Source organism: Symphalangus syndactylus, chromosome 4 (assembly GCF_028878055.3).
Source record: "Symphalangus syndactylus isolate Jambi chromosome 4, NHGRI_mSymSyn1-v2.1_pri, whole genome shotgun sequence".
NCBI classification, from domain to species: domain Eukaryota; kingdom Metazoa; phylum Chordata; class Mammalia; order Primates; family Hylobatidae; genus Symphalangus; species Symphalangus syndactylus.
Window position 1 is genome coordinate 109,177,100 of NC_072426.2, and position 20,829 is coordinate 109,197,928.

The window sequence follows — 20,829 nt, forward strand, 5'->3', positions numbered from 1 at the left end:
ATGAAATTTTGGAGCGGCCAGAGGTTGGCTGATATGGTTTGGCTGTGTCCCCACCAACATCTCAGCTTAACTGTAGCTCTCATAATCCCCATGTGTCATGGGAGGGACCCAGTGGGAGGTAAATAAATTGTAGGGGTAGGTTTTTCTCATGCTGTTCTCATGACAGTGAATAAATCTCATGAGATCTAATGGTTTTATAAAAGGCAGTTACCCTGCACATTCTTTCTTGCCTGCCACTATGAAAGACATGACTTTGATCCTCATTTTCCTTCCACCATGATTTTAAGACCTCCCCAGCCATGTCAAACTGTGAGTCAATTAATCCTCTTTCCTTTATAAATTACTCAGTCTAGGATATGTCTTTACTAGCAGCATTAATACAGACTAATAAACGGCAATAGAAAAAAATAATAAAGGTGAGATATTTCAAAATATTGTATCTTCAAATATTTGCTGTACTTTATTTTAATTTCTTGATTTATTAAGAGTATCTCTTATATAACCAGGACAAAGATCTATATCTCATTTAATGTTTTATTGACAGAGCCAGAGAGTGGCCACAAAATAAATATCAGTTGATTAACTGAATAGCTCATGACTATATAATGGAATATATATTCATGGTTTTATAACTTAAATGACTAAAGACCCCATTTTATTCCACATTTGGAAGATCCACACAACTTCTTTTTTTCACCCATTCCTTTTAAATTTTACAGACTACTTCTTCTTGACTACATATTTATTTTGATTCCTCTAGGAATGAGAATGTAATCAATCAGACAATGGGCTCTGTTCAGTAGTCTTTAACTTAAAGTGTGAAATTCAAGCAAAATTCAAGAAGTTTTTTCCCTATATCTGCCCTTCATGGACACAAATGGAAACTGCAACTTTTTATAGAGAACTTTAAGCTTAGGAATCATTTCATGGAAAAACTCTCCAGGCTGCTATCTCTGTGGGTTCAGGGAATTTAGCCTGTAATATAATAATAGTTGTAAATTCTGAAGATATCAAAAACAAATTTGAATGACCAAATTCTTATTTTTGTTGTTGAGCAAAACCTTTTCTCCACCTTTTTAGTGAAGAAAAAAATAAAGATCTATTGCCCTGTTTGAGTTGGTCCTTGTGTTAGTAATGAACTATCTCACTTTGGTTGTTAGCAATGAACACTCTTCCATTGTGACACATGCTTTAAGGGTATACAAAGGCTTTATAGAACACAGATAGTCTTGAACTTAACCTGCTCATAAAGTAGGACAGGAACTAAAGATAATTTCAACCAACTACTCTCCCAAATACACATTCTGAAAAAAATAAAAATGAAAATAACAAGATGAACCTGATACCTTCCATCTGAGCTGTGGTTACCATTTAGAACTTAACAACTGATCACCCCTCAAAAGACCCACAACCTCAGGCACCCTACAATAATAGATGAAATGAGAAGTCAGATTAAACATAAGATTGAGTATCCAACTCTTGATTTTTACATATACTTTTATTTAAAGCACCTCTACTCTTCACAGAATACATTAAGCGATGCGTTTTGTATACACCTTATTTTATGTAATTGTCACAGAACAATCCAGAAAAGGCAATTAAAACAAATTGATGAAATTAAATCAAATCCTGTCTCATTTAAATGAGGTTCAGAAAGATTACATATACTATCCCTGGTTCTACAGGAATTAGGGGCAGAACAAAGATACAAATCTGATGCATATTTATATGCTATAGTTTAAAATTGTGCCTCTAGAATTCTGTTGAAAATTCATCCACATTATGGTAGTATTAAGAGTTAGGGCCTTTTGAAAAGTGATTCATTAATTAACGAGGGTGAAGCCCTCATAAATGACATTAGCACCCTTATAAAATAATTTGAAGGGCTCTACCCTGCCATTTCTCCCATGTGAGGAAACAGCTGCAAGGTGCCATCTATAGAGCAGATGTCGAATCTGCTGGTGCCTTGATCTTGAACTCCCCAGCCTTTAGAACTTTGAACAATAAATTTATGTTCTGCATAAATAACCCAGTCTAAGGTATTTCATTATAGCAGCCAAAACAGGCTAAGAAACTAGAATATTCTCCCTATACACACATTTATTTTTGGATGCATGCTCTTTGAATGTTTTCTAATATATTAAAGATTTTCTGTTACAATTTTCTATAAAAATATAATTACTTTATCTCCATTATTGTATTCAAAACTTGATTTTTATTAAATTGTTTTTATGTCTTATTTGTGTTTTCAAAATTCATAACTGGCAATATTATGTAAATGTTTAGGAGTACTGTCAAATTTAGAAAAAATCCAAACTTACAGCATCTTTCACATTAGAAATATGATTTTGAATATTTCAAGTTTTTTATGCAGTGGCATAACTTAAATACTGTTTGAATTTTTGATTCTTATTAGCCAGTTTGTTGTCAGTGTTCTTATGGTAGTCTTTTATATAATCGCCATCAATGGTGACATTTTATGTAAAATCAGCTGAAATTTATATCTTTTTTAATATGTTTATATGATTTATTTGTTTTTATAGTTGGATTATCAAATAATCCAAGGGCTTTTTTATTAAACCTTTTAAAATTTTCCATCTTTCACTTAATGAATTGTTACTTTTGATCTAATCTAAGCTATATACCAGTTTGTTTGATTTCAGAAAATACATATTGATGCCATTGCTTATCTTTATCATTTTAATATTCCATTTTAAACACTCATTTTCTACTAATATTATAATACATAATTTTAAATTTGACCAAATGAGTTATGCTTTATGAACAAATAATTAAAAAATGACAATCTATAATTTCCCACTGTTTTATGGAGTTATTCGAAGATGTTTTTACTATGGCATATTTCCTATTCAAATTTTCTTTAGCTGAATACCAAAAATGCCACTTTCCAACTAAAGGATGTGTAATAGAGAGAAAATTATTATTTTAAAAAAAGGCTCTTACCCAATTATTGTCTAAATATCTTAATTTTGCAAATTTCATAAAAATATATGACCATGAAACCACACTAAGCTATGCCCTCTCCTAAGGCCTTGGAAAGAATTGTACAAGTGAGGATCCTAAAATTTAGACCTTGTGAGTTTAAATGGGGATGGTGTATCTTCCTTTGTCTGCCACATTTTTGGGATTTTTCTCTTTATATTGGATTTTTTGGTAAGAATCTTCTCTCTTTAATTATGCATCTTCTGAATCACAAATACTCTTCACATCCCAATGTAGTGGACGCTGTTGGTATTATATTGCTGCTTCTTTCATGTCCTTGCAAGAGAGCCTAGTAGATGCAGCCAATGGATGGAACAGTGGTACAGGATGCTATGCAGATCCTAGTTGTGACTTTCATATTACCCATTATTGTTCTCCATCATCTTAATACTTTCTTTTCAACCTCTAGCATAATTTCCTTGAATTGAAATGGAAGTTAATGAAAACTCTGCAACCAACCTTTGTTTACATTGTTGATCTCTCTGCTCTCTCAACAGTTGTTTAAACTTTCAGATTTAGAGGTGGAGTTACAGATGTACCTATTCTCTTTGATTATCATCTTTCAATAATAATAAAAATTGCTGTATTTTTCATGATGGTCACCTTATTTTAACAATGAAATTTTATCACTCATAGCACTTTTTCAGCATTTCTCTTGGTAAAAAAGAAAGATATCAAAATAAACAATCAGTTTCTATAATATTAGTGTTTGTCATTATAATTTGTTGGAGAAATAAAATTTAACTGAAAAATATATTTTATTAAATCATGGAAGCAGATATATTATTTAATTACTTATCACAATGATAAATACGAATAAAGTGATGAAGACAATGATAAGGAGACAGTATAGCTCTGTGATTGAATCTTATAAAATTTCTAAATAATTTTTTATATATGACTGGGGTAATAATGCCATTGATTATTGTGGAGATTAAGGAAAATAACACCTGTAAAATATTTAATACACAGTTTGGAATTTGAAACAAATTGTTATTTGATTCAATGCCTATATTTTTGTATAAAACAGTAAAATAATATTAAATCAAGAACACAAAGACATGGGTGCTTGTTCTAGAAGAAAGAAATGAAATTGTGTAAGATATCATAAGAACAAAATGTCTTGAAAGCAATTAATTTATACAATATTCACCATATAAGATACTTTACTGAAATGTCTTACTTATTTCTCATTCTCAGCTTTTCTGCAGTGATGCTAACTAAAATCTGATGAAAGGTAAGAAGATACAAACACTTTAATAGACCTAATTTCTACTGTTCATGGAGTTATGAGTGTATACTGATGAAAATTTTAACATTTAGTTTGAACATTTATTTGGTTTGAGCTCTCATATGGTTTGAAAATTAATCCACAAATAATATGCATTTTGTTATACCTGTGAATAACATCTCTTGAAAATAGTTTCATAATATGTTTTATTTTAAATACTTCTGAAATTTTCAGAATTACATTTTTGCACATTTTCTTATGATAAAGAACTTTAATTAAATATATATGTATCATATGTATTATGTATTGTAAATGTATTGTACATTATATATAATGTATATATGTATGTATATATATGAGTTCTCATATGCCTGCATACATATTATCTTTATTATATCTACAGTGTTACTTAGAACAGTTTTATATATATAGTAGGTTGCACGGTGAATATTTTTGAAAACATAAAGGAATAACCTATTTGTATATTTCTCCATGACACTTATATAGACACCACCAGAGCCACTATGTCTATTTCTGTGACAACTATGAATAAAGTGTAAAAAATGTTAAGAGTTTTAGACCCTTTTAGAGTTTGTACATGATATCTCCCTATACCTCCAGCACTCCAAAGTTTATACTAAATCCAGTGATAAATTTTTTAACTTTAAGAGAAACTACACTCAGCCAAATTTATGTGCTCTTCCTTTTATTATTATTTGATCAATAAAATGCATAGGAGAAATGGGAAAATATATTTGCTCAGTTTTCATCTTACATCAGGAGTTTAAGATATTTTTGCAACAGTGTAGGCAGATAATTTTTATTTAAAATTAAGAACTCTCCAAATTGTATTCAATTAATCAAACTTAACAGTTTGACCAATTACACAAAAACTCTCTGATGTGATATTCAGTTAAAATACTTTGTTAACCTCTGATACATTTATTTTACTAATAAAACATACAACGTGGTGTTATCTTAAAAAGTACCTTTTTTTACACTCAGATATATAATTTTACAAAGAAATTAATGTTGAATTTTAATTTTAAAATCATAGTAAAGAATCGATATAATTAATGCATATTATTTTCAATCAAATATTCCTGAAATTTTGAAATTTACATCTAAGGAGATGGCACTTCTGTTGCTATTCCTACATATTTATATATCAAAATCAAAATATACGGAATGTCATGTTGCAAGAAGTTTACAAATATCCTCAAGTTGCTACAAAGACATGGGTATCTTTAGCAACATTTTTAATGCTATTATATTTAAAAATATATATTCCCTCTTGTTTCTCTATATTATCAACCATATTATTTGTTATAAAGCCTGAATTACTTAGTATTTTATGTTTATCTTCCTTTTATTATCAGGAATAAACTTTTTTTAATCTATTACTATTTTTGGCATTTCTTAGGTTTTGGATCTGTATAATTGAATGTATCTAATTTTCATTGCAGTGTACTCTTTTGATTTAATAAAATGCTCTAGTGTACAGATGAAACATATTTTTAGTATTCTGGGGAGAAAAGCTTTGCAGATTCGATAGTTTAATATTTTTTCTTAACTTTATACCAGTAGGGTGCACTTTTTTACAATCTTATATTTGAGAGCACAATCAAATTGTTTTACTCAACTAGTACATACATGTATATAATGAAATTATATTTGTATCTAGAGATTTCCAAAATTCAAAAGAGGCATTTACTTAATTCTTAAACCCTAGCACACATACATTTATTTGGGTTAGATAGCCAAATAAAAGCCTCCACTGATCATGCTTCTCACAGGAACACAAAATTGAACAATTGTCCACACACACAAAAAATCATCTTCATAAGAACAACAACAACAACAAATAGGTGAGTGATCATCGTATCTGGTTTTAACTTCATACCACTGAAAGAGTCACTGAAGAGGATAGGAAAGACAGTCATAAATTTCTGACTCCACCCCTCTCCATTCTTAAACAGTGGCCATGTGGCATGCAGAGAAAGAATCCATGCATCTGGAGTACAGAGGGTGCAGTGATTGTGGGACTTTGCATTGGAACTCAGTGATGCCTTGTAACAGTGGAAAGCAACATTGGGAAAAAATGCCCTGGCAACCACAGAGGGAGCTTTTACACCAGACCTAGCCAGGAGGCAATTTGCCCATCCCAGCAGCCGTAACTTCAGTTCTAGCAAGCCTGGCCACCATAGGCCATAGTGCTCTGGTGTTCTAAATAAACTTGAAAGGCAGTCTAGACTACAAGGATTGCAATTGCTGGTGTTGTGCTGGACGTGTAGCTAGTGTACTGAGTAGGAGGGACACGCACATTACCCCGTGAAACACTGGCTGTGGTGGCCAAGGGAGTCCTTTTGCCACCCCTCTCATCCCAAGCAACACAGCTCACAGCTCCAGGAGAAGCTCCTTCTGCTTGAAGAGAGGAAAGGGAAAGGTATAAAGGACTTTGTCTTGCAACTTACGTACCAGCCACAGTAGGACAGGGCACCAAAGTCCCGAGACCCCCATTCCAGGCCCTCTCTCCAGGATGACATTTCTAAACATACCCTGGGCTGGAAGGAAACCCGCTGCCTTGAAAGGAAGGGTCCAGACCTAGCAGAATTTATCATCTTCTGACGAAGAACTCTTGGGCCCTGAAAAATCAACAGTGGCATCCAGGCAGTACTTACTGCGGCCCTTGGGTGGGACTCAGAATTGTGCTGGCTTCAGGTGTGACCCAGAATGTTCATAGCTGTGGTGGCTACTCAGAGGGACTCCTTCTTCCTGAGAAAAGGAGAGGGAAGAGTAAAAGGAAATTTTTCTTGCAGCTTGGGTGCCAGCTTGGCGACAGTGGAGTAGAGTACTAAGTGTGTTCTTAGGGTCCCCAATCCTAGACCTTGGCTTTTAGATTGCATTTCTGAACCTGTCCTAGACCTGAGAGGAGACTACTTCCCTGAAGAGAGAGTCCCAGGAGTGACAATATTCATCACAAACTGACTGAGGAGACCTTGGGCTCCTCAGTGAACATTAATGGTAGCCAGGCTGTATTTGCCATGAACCTGGGGCAGTGGTGGTCATGGGGAGAGATTCTTTTACTTGTAGAAAGAGGAGAGAAGAGTGGGAAGAACTGTGTCTTCTGGCTGGGATGTCAGCTCAGATTCAGTAGAATAGAGCATCAAGTAGATTTTTCAGGTTCCCAATTCCAGAGCCTGGGTCCTGAACTATTGGGGAAACTGCCCCAATATTCATGTAGGTTCTTTTCTATTTTCCTTAAGCATCAGCCAGCTTGAGAAATAAAGGGGCAGAGTACAAAAGAGAGAAATTTTAAAGCTGGGCATCCGGGGGAGACATCACATGTTGGTAGGTTCCATGATGCCCCCACAAGCCACAAAAACCAGCAAGATTTTATTAGGGATTTTCAAAAGGGGAGGGAGTGTGCAAATAGGTGTGGGTCACAGACATCAAGTACTTTACAAGGTAATAGAATATCACAAGGCAAGTGGAGGCAGGGCAACATCACAGGACCACAGGACCAAGGCAAAATTAAAATTGCTAATGAAGTTTCGGGCACCATTGTCATTGATAACATCTTATCAGGAGACAGCGTTTTGAGAGCAACTGGTCTGACCAAAATTATTAGGTGGGAATTTCCTCTTCCTAATAAGTCTGGGAGAGCTATGGGAGACTGGGGTCTATTTCACCCCTGCAGCCTCGACCATAAGAGATGGCCACACCCAGGGGGGCCGTTCACAGGCCTACCCGCAGGTGCACATTCTCTTTCTCAGGGATGTTCCTTGCTGAGCAAAAGAATTCAGTGATATTTCTCCCATTTGCTTTTGAAAGAAGAGAAGTAGGGCTCTGTTCGGCCTGGCTCACCGGCAGTCAGAATTTAAGGCTATCTCTCTTGTTTTCTGAACATTGCTGTTATCCTGTTATTTTTCAAGGTGTCCAGATTTCACATTGCTCAAACACACATGCTGTACAATTTGTGCAGTTAATGCAATTATTACAGGGTCCTGAGGCAATATACATCCTCCTTAGCTGACAGGATTAAGAGATTAAAGTAAAGACAGGTACAGGAAATCACAAGGGTATTGACTGGGGAAGTGATAAGTGTCCATGAAATCTTTACAATTTATGTTTTAGAGATTGCAGTAAAGACAAGCATAAGAAATTACAAAAGTATTAATTTGGGGAACTAATAAATGTCCATAAAATCTTCACAATCCATGTTCTTCTGCCATGGCTTCAGCTGGTCCCTCCGTTTGGGGTCCCTGACTTCCCGCAACACTGAACAACATTGCTGGACTTGTCCAAGACTAGGGGAAACTTGCTGCCCTGAAGGGAAGGAGACAGCTTGGCTAGGTTTGCCACATGATGGTTACAGAGCCCGTGGGCCTTCACCAATCATAGGCCAGGTGGTGCTTAATACTGGCTTTGGATGAGACCCAGTGTGATTCTGGCTTCAGGTCAGACACAGTATAATCCCAGTGGTGGTGTCCACAGGGGTTCTTGTGTCAACCCTACTCCAGCTCCAGGCAGCTCAGCACAGAGAGAGACACTGTTTAGGTGAAAGGAAAAGAAGAAGACAATATTATCTAACTGGTAACCAGGTAATTCTTCCAGATGTAATCAAAGACCACTAAGATTGTGCATCTACAAATCTGCAAGATCCACAGTGCTACTGAGCTTGGGGTGACCCCTAATGCAGATATGACTGCAGTGACACAAAACTTAGATCACAATACCCAACTTCCTTAAAATATCTGTAAATGTTTCCCAAGAAGAACAGGTACAAACAAGCCCAGCCTGCAAAGACTATAATAAATACCTAACTCTTCTATACCCATGCAGAAATTCTGAAGTTGAAAATTGCAAATGACATCCTGAAGAATCCATGAAAGACACTTAACAGCAGAATTGATCAAACAGAAGAAAAAATTGATGAGCTTGAAGAGAGACATGCTATTTAAAAATACACAGAGGAGACAAAAAATATAAGAATGAAGTATGCTTATAAGATGTAGATAATAGCCTAAAAAGGACAAATCTAGTATTATTGGCCTTAAAGAGGAGGTAGAATAGTGCCACAATAAACATACATGTGCATGTGTCTTTATAGCAGCACGTTTTATAATCCTTTGGGTATATACCCAGTAATGGGATGGCTGGGTCAAATGGTATTTCTAGTTCTATATCCCTGAGGAATCGCCACACTGACTTCCACAATGGTTGTACTAATTTACAGTCCCACCAACAGTGTAAAACTGTTCGTCACTATTCACAATAGCAAAGACTTGGAACCAACCCAAATGTCCAACAATGATAGACTGGATTAAGAAAATGTGGCACATATACACCATGGAATACTATGCAGCCATAAAAAATGATGAGTTCATGTCCTTTGTAGGGACATGGATGAAGCTGGAAACCATCATTCTCAGTAAACTATCGCAAGGACAAAAAACCAAACACTGCATGTTCTCACTCATAGGTGGGAATTGAACAATGAGAACACATGGACACAGGAAGGGGAACATCACAAACCAGGACCTGTTGTGGGGTGGGGGGAGGGGGGAGGGATAGCATTAGGAGATATACCTAACGTTAAATGAAGAGTTAACGGGTGCAGCACACCAACATGGCACATGTATACATATGTAACAAACCTGCACGTTGTGCACATGTACCCTAAAACTTAAAGTATAATAAAAAATAAAAATAAATAAATAAACAAATAAAGAGGAGATAGAGAGAGAAAAGTAATAGGTTTTTTCAAAGAAATAATGAGAATGTCCCAAAGCTAAAGAAAGGCATCAATATGCAGCTACAAGATGGTTCTAGCACACCAAGCAGATTTAACTCAAGATGACTACAAGACATTTAATAATGAACATTCCAAGGGTCAAGGATAAAGAAATAATCTAAAAGTAGCAAGGGAAAAGAAACCAATAATATACAATGGAGCTTCAATGTGTCTGGCAGCAGACTTTGTGGAAACCTTACAAGCCAAGAGGAGTGAGTGGCATGACATGATTGAAGTTCTGAAGAAAAATATTTTATCCTTGAATAATATATCCAGTAAAAATATCCTGCAGTTTTGAAGGGGAAATAAAGATATTCCCAGGTTAACAAAAGCTGAGAAATTTCATCAACACCAGACCTGTCCCACATGAAATGCTTAAAAAAGCTCTTCAATCTGAAAGAAAATGATGTTAATGAGCAATAAAAAAATCATCTGAAGGTTCCAAACTCACTGGTCATAGTAAGTACACGGAAAAACACAAAATATTATAACACTGGAATCGTGGTATATAAAATAGTCATATCATAGTAGAAAGATTAAAGGTGACTGATCAAAAGTAATAACCACAACAACTTTTCAAGACATGGACAATACAATAAGATATAAACAGAAGCAACAAAAAGTTAAAAAGTGGGAGATGAAGTTAAAATAGAGTTTGTATTAAGTTTCTTTGTGTTTTTTATTTTGTTTATGCAAATAGTGATAGTTGTCACGAGTTTAAAATAATGGGTTATTAGGGTTTTTTTACAGCCTCATGGTAACCACCTCCCCCCTCAAAAAAATACCACAGATACAACAAAAAATCAAAACATATCGCCAGAAGAAACTACCTTCATTTAAATGAAGATGAGAAGGAAGGAAAAAAGGGAAAGACCACAGAAAAAACAGAAAACAAATAACAACATTTCAAGAGTGAGTCCTTACTTATCCATAGTAACACTGAGTATAAATGAACTAAATTCTCAAATTAAAAGACATAGAGTAGCTGAATGGATACATACTCAAGACCAAGTATTTTATTGCTTAAAATAAGTGCACTTCACCTAGAATGACACATATGGACTGAAAATAAAATGATGTAAAATATACTTCATGGAAATGGAAACCAAAAAATAGAGCAGCTATACCTACATCAGACAAAATAGATTTCAAGCAAAAAACTGTAAAAAGAGACAAAGGAGGTTATTATATAATGACAACAGGTCAATTATGTAAAATAATGTAACCATTATCAATATCTATGCAGTCAACACTGGGGCATCAATATATATTAAGCAAATACTATGAGAGATAAAGAGAGAAACAAACTACAATATAATAAAGCCTGGAGACTTCAACACTCCATTTTCAGCATTGGACAGATCTTCTGGCCAAGTAAATCAACAAAAAAACTTGGAATTAATCTGCAGTATAGACCAAATAGGCATAATAGATATTTACACATCATTTTATCCAACAGCTACAGAATACACATTATTCCTTTCAGTACATGCAACATTCTCAAGCATTGACCATATGCGAGGCCACAAAATGAGTCTTAAGTAATTCAAAAAAGTTGAAAACATCTCAAGTATCTTCTCTTACTACAATGGAATAACACTAGAAATCAATACCAAGGAACATTTTGAAAACTATAAAAACATTGAAAATTAAACAATATACACCTGAATAACAGTGGGTCAATGAAGAAATTAGGAAGGAAATTTAAAAATTTCTTGAAACAAATGAAAACACAGCATATCAAATCCTATGAGATGTGGTAAAAGCTGTACTAAGAGGACAGTTTACAGCTATATCACTTATGAAAGTAGAAACACTTCACATAAACAGCCTAATGATGTGTTTTAAAGAACTGGAGGCCAGGTGCAGTGGCTTACACCTGTAATCCCAGCACTTTGGGAGGCTGAGGTGGGTGGATCATGAGGTCAGGAGTTCAAGACCAGCCTGGCCAAGATGGTGAAACCCCATCTCTACTAAAAATACACAAATTATCCAGGCCTGGTGGTGGGTGCCTGTAATCCCAGCTACTTGCGAGGCTGAGGCAGAGAATTGTTTGAATCCAGGAGGCAGAGGTTTCAGTGAGCTGAGATTGTGCCACTGCACTCCAGCCTGGGTGGCAAAGCGAGACTCCATCTCAAAAAAAAAGAAAAAAAAGAAAAAAAAAGAACTAGAAAGGGCCTGACATCGTGGCTGATACCTCTAATCCCAGAACTTTGGGAGGAAGAGGCAACAATCACCTATCTGAGACTTCAACAGGTCATAATCTCTTTGCTGTTGGAGGGTGTTGCCTCAAATATTGGTAGCTGGTGACTTATCAGGATCATGGTTGCTGAAGTTTATGGTGGCTGTGGAAGTTGCTAAGTTGCTTACAATGAGACAGAAGTGAAGCTTGCCATATCAATTGACCCTTTTTTTAAAGAAAATTTCTCTGTAGCATGTGATATAATTTCATAGCATTTTACCCTCAGCATTTACCCTAAAAATTGGAATCAATCCTCTCAAGCCTTGCTGCTGCTTTGTCAAGTAAGTTTACATAATATTTTAAATCCTTGGTTGTCATTTCAACAAGGCTCACAGCATCTTCACTAGTAGATTTCATCTCAACCACTTTCATTGCTTGTCCGTAAGAAGCAACTCCTCATACATTAAACTTTTATGAGATTGCAATAATTCCCTTACATCTTAAGGTTTCACTTATAACTCTAGTTTCTTTGCTGTTTCCATCATATCTGAAGTTACTTCCTCCTCTGAAGTCTGGAATTCTTCAAAATCATTCAAGAGTGCTGAAATCAACTCCTTGCAAATTCTTGTTGATATTGATATTTTGAATTCCCATGAATCACCAACATTCTTAGTGGCATCTAGAATGCTTCTTTTCATAACATTGTAAATTTACTTTGCTCAAATCTATCATAGAAATGACTCTCCATGGCAGCTAATGCCTGATGTGGCATATTGCCTAAATAATAAGACTTGAAAGTCTAAATGATTTCCTATTCCTTAAGCTGCAAATTGGATGTTGTGTTAACAGGTATGAAAACAAAATTAATCTCCTTGAACATCTCTGTCAGAGCTATTGGGTGACCAGACACATTGTCAGCAAGCAGTAATATTTTGAAAGGAATATTTTCTGAGTAGATCTCAACAATGGGCTTAAACTACTCAGTAAACTATTCTGTATGTGATGTGATGTCATGTCATGTCAGTCAAACTTTGTTGTTCCATGTATGGGGCACAGGCAGAGTACATTCAAAATAATTCTTCTTAAGGGACATAGTATTTTCTAAATGGTAAATGAGCTTTTGCTTCAACTTAAAGTTGCAAATTGCATTAGCTCCTACCAAGAGAGTAAGTCTGTCCTTTGAAGCTTTGACCCCAAGAACTGACTTCTGCTCTCTAGCTATGATTATTATATTCTACATTAAAAATTTGTTATTTTTTGGCTTTTTACTAATAGTCATTCTGACTGGTGTGAGATGGCATCTCATTTGTGGTTTCACTTTTCATTTCTCTAGTGATCAGTGGTATTGAATTTTTTTTTCGTATGCTTGTTGGCTGCATGTATGTCTTCTTTTAAAAGTGACTGTCATGACTGTTGTCTACTTTTTAATGGGGTGTTTGTTTTTTTCTTGTAAATTTAAGTTCCTTGTAGATGCTGGATATTAGATCTTTTTCAGATACATAAATTGCAAATCTTTCCCCATTCTGTAGAATATCTGTTTACTCTGTTGATAGTTTAATATGCAGAAACTCTTAAGTTTAATTAGATATTATTTGTGAGTTTTTGCTTTTGTTGAAATTGCTTTTGGTGTCTTTGTCATGAAACCTATGCCTATCCCTAGGTGGTCTTCCAGGGTTTTAATCCATCTTGAGCTGATTTTTGTATATGGCGTAAGGAAGGGGTCCAGCTTCAATCTTTTGCATATGGCTAGCTAGTTAACCCAGCACCATTTATTGAATAGGAAGTCTTTTCTCCATTGCTTGTTTTTGTTAGTGTTTTTGAAAATCATGTGGTCATAGGTGTGCAACCTTATTTCTGGGCTCTCTATTCTGTTCCATTGGTCCATGTGACTGTACTTGTAACAGTACCATGCTGTTTTGGTTACTGTAAGCCTGTAGTATGGTTTGAATTTGGGTAACGTGCTGCCTCCAGCTTGCTTTCTTTTGCTCAGAACTGCATTGGCTATTTGGGTAATTTTTTGGTTCCATATGAATTTTAAAATAGTTTTTCTAGTTCTGTAAATGTCCATGGTAGTTTGATAGAAATATCTTTGAATCAGTAAATTGCTTTGGGCAGTATAGCCATTTTAGTGATATTGAATCTTCTTATCCACGAGCATAAGATGGTTTTCCATTTATTTGTGTCTTCACTGATTTTTTTTTTTTTTTGAGCAGTGTTTTGTAATTCTCACTGTGGAGATCTTTCACCTCCCTGGTTAGATGTATTCGTAGGTATTCTTTTTCTTTTTCTGGCAACTGTAAATGAGATTGCCTGCCTTATTTAGCTCTTAGCTTAACTGTAGTTGGTATATTGAAATGCTAGTAATTGTAGTATGTTGATTTTGTATCCTGACACTTTGCTGAAGTTGTTTATCAGCTGATGAAGCTTTAGGGCTGAGACTATGGGGTTTTCTAGATATAGAATCATGTTATCTGCAAACAAGGATAGTTTGACTTCCTTGCTTCTTATTTGAATATGCTTTATTTCTTTCTCTTGCCTGATTGCTCTGGCAAGGACTTCCAATATTACGTTGAATAGCAGTAGTGAAAGAGGGCATCTTTGTCTTCAGCAAGTTTTCAAGGGGAATGCTTCCAGCTTTTGTCCATTCAGTATGATGTTGGTTGTGGGTTTGTCGTAGATGGCTCTTAACATCTTGAGGTATATTCCTTCAATGCCTAGTTAATCGAGAGTTTATAACATGAAAGAATGTTGAGTTTTATTGAAGTCCTTTTCTGCTTCTATTGAGATAATCATGTGATTTTTAGTCTTGAGTTCTTTTTATGTGATGAATCACTTTTATTGATTTGCATATGTTGAACTAGGTTTGCATCCCAGGGATGAAGCCTACTTGATCATGGTGGATTAGCTTTTTGATGTGCTGCTGGATTTGATTTGCAAGTATTTTCTTGAGGATTTTTGCATTGATGTTCATCCAGGATATTGCCCTGAAGCTTTCATTTTTGTTCTGTGTTGTCAGGTTTTGGTATCAAGATGATGATGCTGGTCTAATAGAATAAGTTGGGGAGGAATCTCTCGTTTTCAATTTTTTTGAAATAGTTTCTGCAGGGATGGTACCAGCTCTTCTTTGTACAACTGGTGGAATTCAGCTGTGAAACTGATTCTAGTTTTTGTTTTATTTTTCTTTTTGGTTGGTAAGCTGTTTATTACTGATTCAATTTTAGAGTTTATTATTGGTATATTCAGGGAATCAATTTCTTCCTATTTCAATCTTTGGAGTGTACATGTGTCCAGGAATTTATCCATTTCTTCTAGGCTTTCTAGTTTGTATACATAGAGGTGTTTATAGTAGTTTCTGATGGTTATTTTTATTTCTGTTGGGCCAGTGGTAACATCCCCTTTGTCATTTCTAGTTGTGTTTATTTGTATATTCTCTTTTTTCTTCTGAATTCATCCAGCTAACAGCCTATTTATTTCAATAATTTTTTCAGAAAAACAACTCCTAGATTTGTCGGCCTTCAGAATAGTTTTTCATATCTCATTTTTCTTCATTTAAGCTCTGATTTTGGTTATTTCTTGTCTTGTGGTAGCTTTAAGGTTGATTTGTTCTTGCTTCCCTAATTCTTTCACTTGTAATGTTAGGTTGTTAATTTGAGGTCTTTCTAACTTTTCAATGTGGGCATTTAGTGCTATGAATTTTCCTCTTAACACTGACTTAGCTGTGTCCCCAAAATTCTGGTTCATTGTATCTTTGTTCTTATTAGTTTCAAAGAACCTATTCATTTCTGCCTTATTGTATTATTTGTCCAAAAGTCATTCAGGAGCAGGTTGTTGAATTTCCATGTAATTGCATGGCTTGGGGTGATTTTCTTAGTCTTGACTTTGACTTTCATTATATTGGGGTCCAAGAGTGTGTTTTGCGATATTTTTGTTCTTTTTCATTTGCTGAGGATTGTTTTATGTCAAATTACGTGGTCAATTTCAGAGTATATGCCATGTGGCAATGAGAAGGATGTATACTTTGTTGTTTTTTGTGTGGAGAGTTCTGTAGAAGGCTATCATACACATTTGGTCTAATGTTGATTTTAGGTCCTGAATATCTTTGTAATTTTCTGCCTCAATGAACTGTCTAATACTGTCACTGGGGTGTTGAAGTCCCCCACTGTTATTGTATGGGAATCTGTGTCCCTTTGTAGATTCCTAAGAACTTGCTTTATGAATCTATGTGCTCCTGTGTTGGGCACACATATGATTAGGATAGTTAGGGTTCTCATTGAACACTTTATCATTACGTAATGCCCACTTTGTCTTTTTTGATCTTTGTTTTAAAGTCTGTTTTGTCTGAAATTAGGATTGCAACCTATGCTTTTTTAGGCTGGAGGAGGGAGAGGAGCAGAAAAAATATATATTGGGTACTAGGCTTCATACCTGGGTGATGAAATAATCTATACAACAAACCCCTATAACACAAGTTTACCTATATAACAAACCTTCATGTGTCCCTGCTAGCCTAAAAAAAGGTTATAAAAAGAAAATTTGTTGTTTAGTGTAGTCACCTTCATCAATTATCTTAGCTAGATCCTCTGGATAACTTTCTTCAACTTTTCATCAGCACTAGAAGCTTAACTTGTATTTTTATATTATGGATATGACATCAAATATGGTTAGGCTTTATGTCCCCATTCAAATCTTATTTTGAATTGCAACCTCCATAATTCCCATAATCACCACATGTCAAGGGAGAGACAAGGTGGAGGTAATTGAATTATGTGGGCAATGTTCCGCACACTAGTCTCTTGACAGTGAATGAGTTCTCACGAGATCTAATGGTTTTATATGACACTTCTCCTTTCTGCTGCCCTGTTAAGAAGGTGCCTTGCTTCTTCTTTGCTTTCTGCCATGTGCTGATAAACTTTCAAGATGCAGTCTTGCCACAAACTTTCAATTTGTAAAATACATAACATCTGTGAAGCACAATAAAGCAAAGCATTATAAATGTAGCTGTTAAGCAAAACTGAATTAGAATTTATAACATGTTTCCTGAATTCACTCCATATATTGAATGTAACTAGGTAAAGTTATGTTAAATTGTGAGGTATGAGTTTATCAGTAGTGGCATGAAATAATGAACATGTGCATTCATAATTGGACAAAAATACTTACATTTCGACAGTACAATCTTATCTTTACAATGAATTTTTAAACAACTTAAAAAGACATGTCAAGAAACCCAGGCAGTATTCACGATTCCTCCCTCCACATGCTCAGTCTATCTCCTGCTTATCTTATACTCTGAATACTACTATTTTATGCTTAATTTACACAAATCTTTGGGTTCCTTTGTAATCTTTACCTTTGCTATAAACTTTTGCTCTATAACTTCTGCTAGGAATATTCTCGTCTCCTCTTTCCCTGTTTAAGCTAAGCCCATTTATTCTAAATTTCCCTTATTTCAGACACTTCTTCTCAAATATCATTACTAACCATGTATCATCATTAACCCCTACAATACACACAATGTATTAAGCCCCCAGAAAACTACAAACACCTATATATTGTGCATTGGAATTGCAATTTTTCCTTTAGACTTAGAAAATATTACACCAGTAGTTTCTAAGTTTCTTTATGTCCAACAACATATATAGCCTGTTCAACTTTGAAATTCTCAGTACTTGGTATGGAGCTCAACAAATTTGTATTTGTTGTTTGTTACTTGAACAGCAGATAAACCATGTAAAATTATGTAATAAACATATATTGAATATGAGATCTCTTGATTTCATGAAATGTGTTGGGGATAAAATATTTATAAGAAAAATCTCACTTAGATCTTATAACTAAGAATGACTGACTAGTTAGGGAGTAATCACAGTCAATACTCAATTCCTCTTCTAGATAGTTGTCTAGAGGCACTGGTGAATTTGATATATGAATTCAAGTGACCTTTAAAGAACTTCAAAAATATAGTCAATAAAATAAATATTAATAAAGTTACAGTAATCCTTTATAGGTAACTTTACATTTACTGAAATGTAACCAAAGAATGCAAAATGACATTTTAATTTTGCCATCAAGTATATCATTACTTGTTTACTAAAAATTGTTTTAAAAATGCTTTTCCTTTCATTTACACTGAGGCATTGGTAAAATCATGTTACTTTTGTTGAACAAATATGATTATTTGTTTCACCTTTTGACCAAATACTCTAATCTTATCTGAGATTGTGATTAATACTAATCAAAACTATGAATTAGCACCCCCTCTCCCCAAGCCTGTTTTTCTTAGAAACAGCTCTTGTGCACAAAGGATCAATTTAGAGCCAATGGAAGCTTCCTCCACCTTAGCTGTTTCAGGTGGGCATGGATAAGTTCTCTGCTTCCTCTCTTTCAGATTTTTTCACGGATCTGCAGATTTCATACCACATACAAATAATGTCTTATTTCAGCCTGTACAGGTTTATGCTTTTGTCTCTTTTTACTCTTATTTTTAGTTCTTTTCATTATGACCCTACAGAGGAGTGACTTACAGACAGTCTATTGCAACCAAAATTCTCAAAATTGTAAGTTTGATTTATATGAGTAAAATCTTAGAATATTACAAAGGTAAAATCATAGTTGTAAAGGCACAATGGTTTGGATGTAAAATTATCATGTGGCACATTTCATTTGTAAATAGGTTCAGTATGATCCTCTGCCTCAAATTTAAAAGATAACAAAGGTACTGTTGGCATATATAGACTTTCAGTAAGAATTTATTTTTTAAAAAAGCTATTTATACACTTAAAGAGCTTGATGGACAGGAATCTGATCTCATTGTATATGTTTAATACACAGAGGTAGAGAAAATGAAAAGATTCTGTTCTGGAAACTCAAAGCAGATATATCCAACACATAGAAAAGCAATAGAGGAAAAGAACTGCAAATGGTGTAGAGAGATTCCTGAAAGAAGCTTTGCTCATTGTCACCTTATACTTTAGGAAAGGCTATCTTGCCTGACTCTTAACAGGCTTTCTTACCTCTAAATCCCATGTTGCCATATAAAAGAGCACCTAGTATTACTCCTGGTCCTAGAGCAAAATCTTGCACTCTGTCACCTAGCTAAGGTTGCTTTATCATAGACTATGCTCTGTGGTAGAGCTTCTCTATTTTTACTCAGTATTGAATTTTCAGCACCTAGAATCTTGTTTCAACATGTCACTGATTGCAGAGAATAAATAACTAAATAAACAAAGCATCAAGTATGTGTAGTAGGTTAGCAAGAGAAAGGGCAGGAGAAGCAGTCTAGGAGAAAATAATCCTAACTTGGGGTACCTGTTTCCTAAGGGTAACCTGCTAGTGTCATGAAGGCACCTGGCAAACAGAATATATATACTGTTTTATCCCACTTATACCCTTGAGCTCATCTCCTATTTTGCAACCCAGAGTGTACTTATAAATAAGTTCTCATGGATCTCCCAATTTGTAAACTTTGGATTGTTTCCTCAGTCTACTCTGACCAAAAATACATTCCCCCTCACAAAAATCAAAAAAGATAAATTTGTTTAGTCTATCACCCCATCCATATAATCACAATTACAGATTCAGCCTCTTCCCATCTCAACTGGTACTTGACATCATGCAGTATAACATATAACATCTTCACTGAGTAAAAACCCTGACTCTGTAGTTTGGATCTGGCACCAGCATTAACTAGCTGTACGACTTGCGGGGAGTTAGTAACCTCACTTTACTATTGTCTAGTAATCTGTTTACTCACGCCTAAAACAGCGATAATAGTAGTAGCAAAAGTTGTGAGGATTAAATAAGTATAATTTAAGGGCCAGTGACTGTGGCATACAAAGAACTATAGAGATGATTAAAACAACTTATCAAAACAATGAGTGCTTTCAATGACCTATTACCTCATTTCCAACCTGCTGTTTAAAATGCTTGTAATGTGACTTTCTACTATTGTCCTAACTTTTGCCTTGATCTCCTAGATCTTTAGTTTTCAGAAATTTTATTCCTTAAACATGTGCCACTGTTGACCACTTTCTAGACTCTTTCTCCTTACATCTATAAGCATTTAATTCTCCTGACAGCACTACCTCTCAGCTATTCCTGCCACCTCCTCTCTGTTCTCTTCTAACTTTCACTTTATCCAAATACAGTTTCCCTAAGTTTCTGTAATTCACCTTCTCCTTCTTTACATATTCTTCTTCTATCCAATTTATGACCTTAAATTTAATATTAAATGTTAAACATATTTAATAACACAAATATCATATAGCTATCCTTCAAAAATACTAGAATATTACACACAATACATAAGTTGTCTGATACTTCCCTTAGTCCCAGCTCCTTTTGTTCTCCTCCAAAAGGCAATACATTTTCTAATCAGTTACATAACTATACAAAACATATGTATCTTTATGTTTTATTTTTATATAAATTACCTCAAATTGTACCTGTTATTTACCTTGTTTTAAATACAACAAATGATTACAAGGACTACATATAATGGTAGAAGGCATCCTTTTTACTCATATGTGATGTCCTCTTCTTATCTATATCACATTTTATTTAACTCTTTCCTCTTGATAAGCATTTAAGTGATGATTAACATTTCTGTTACAAAAT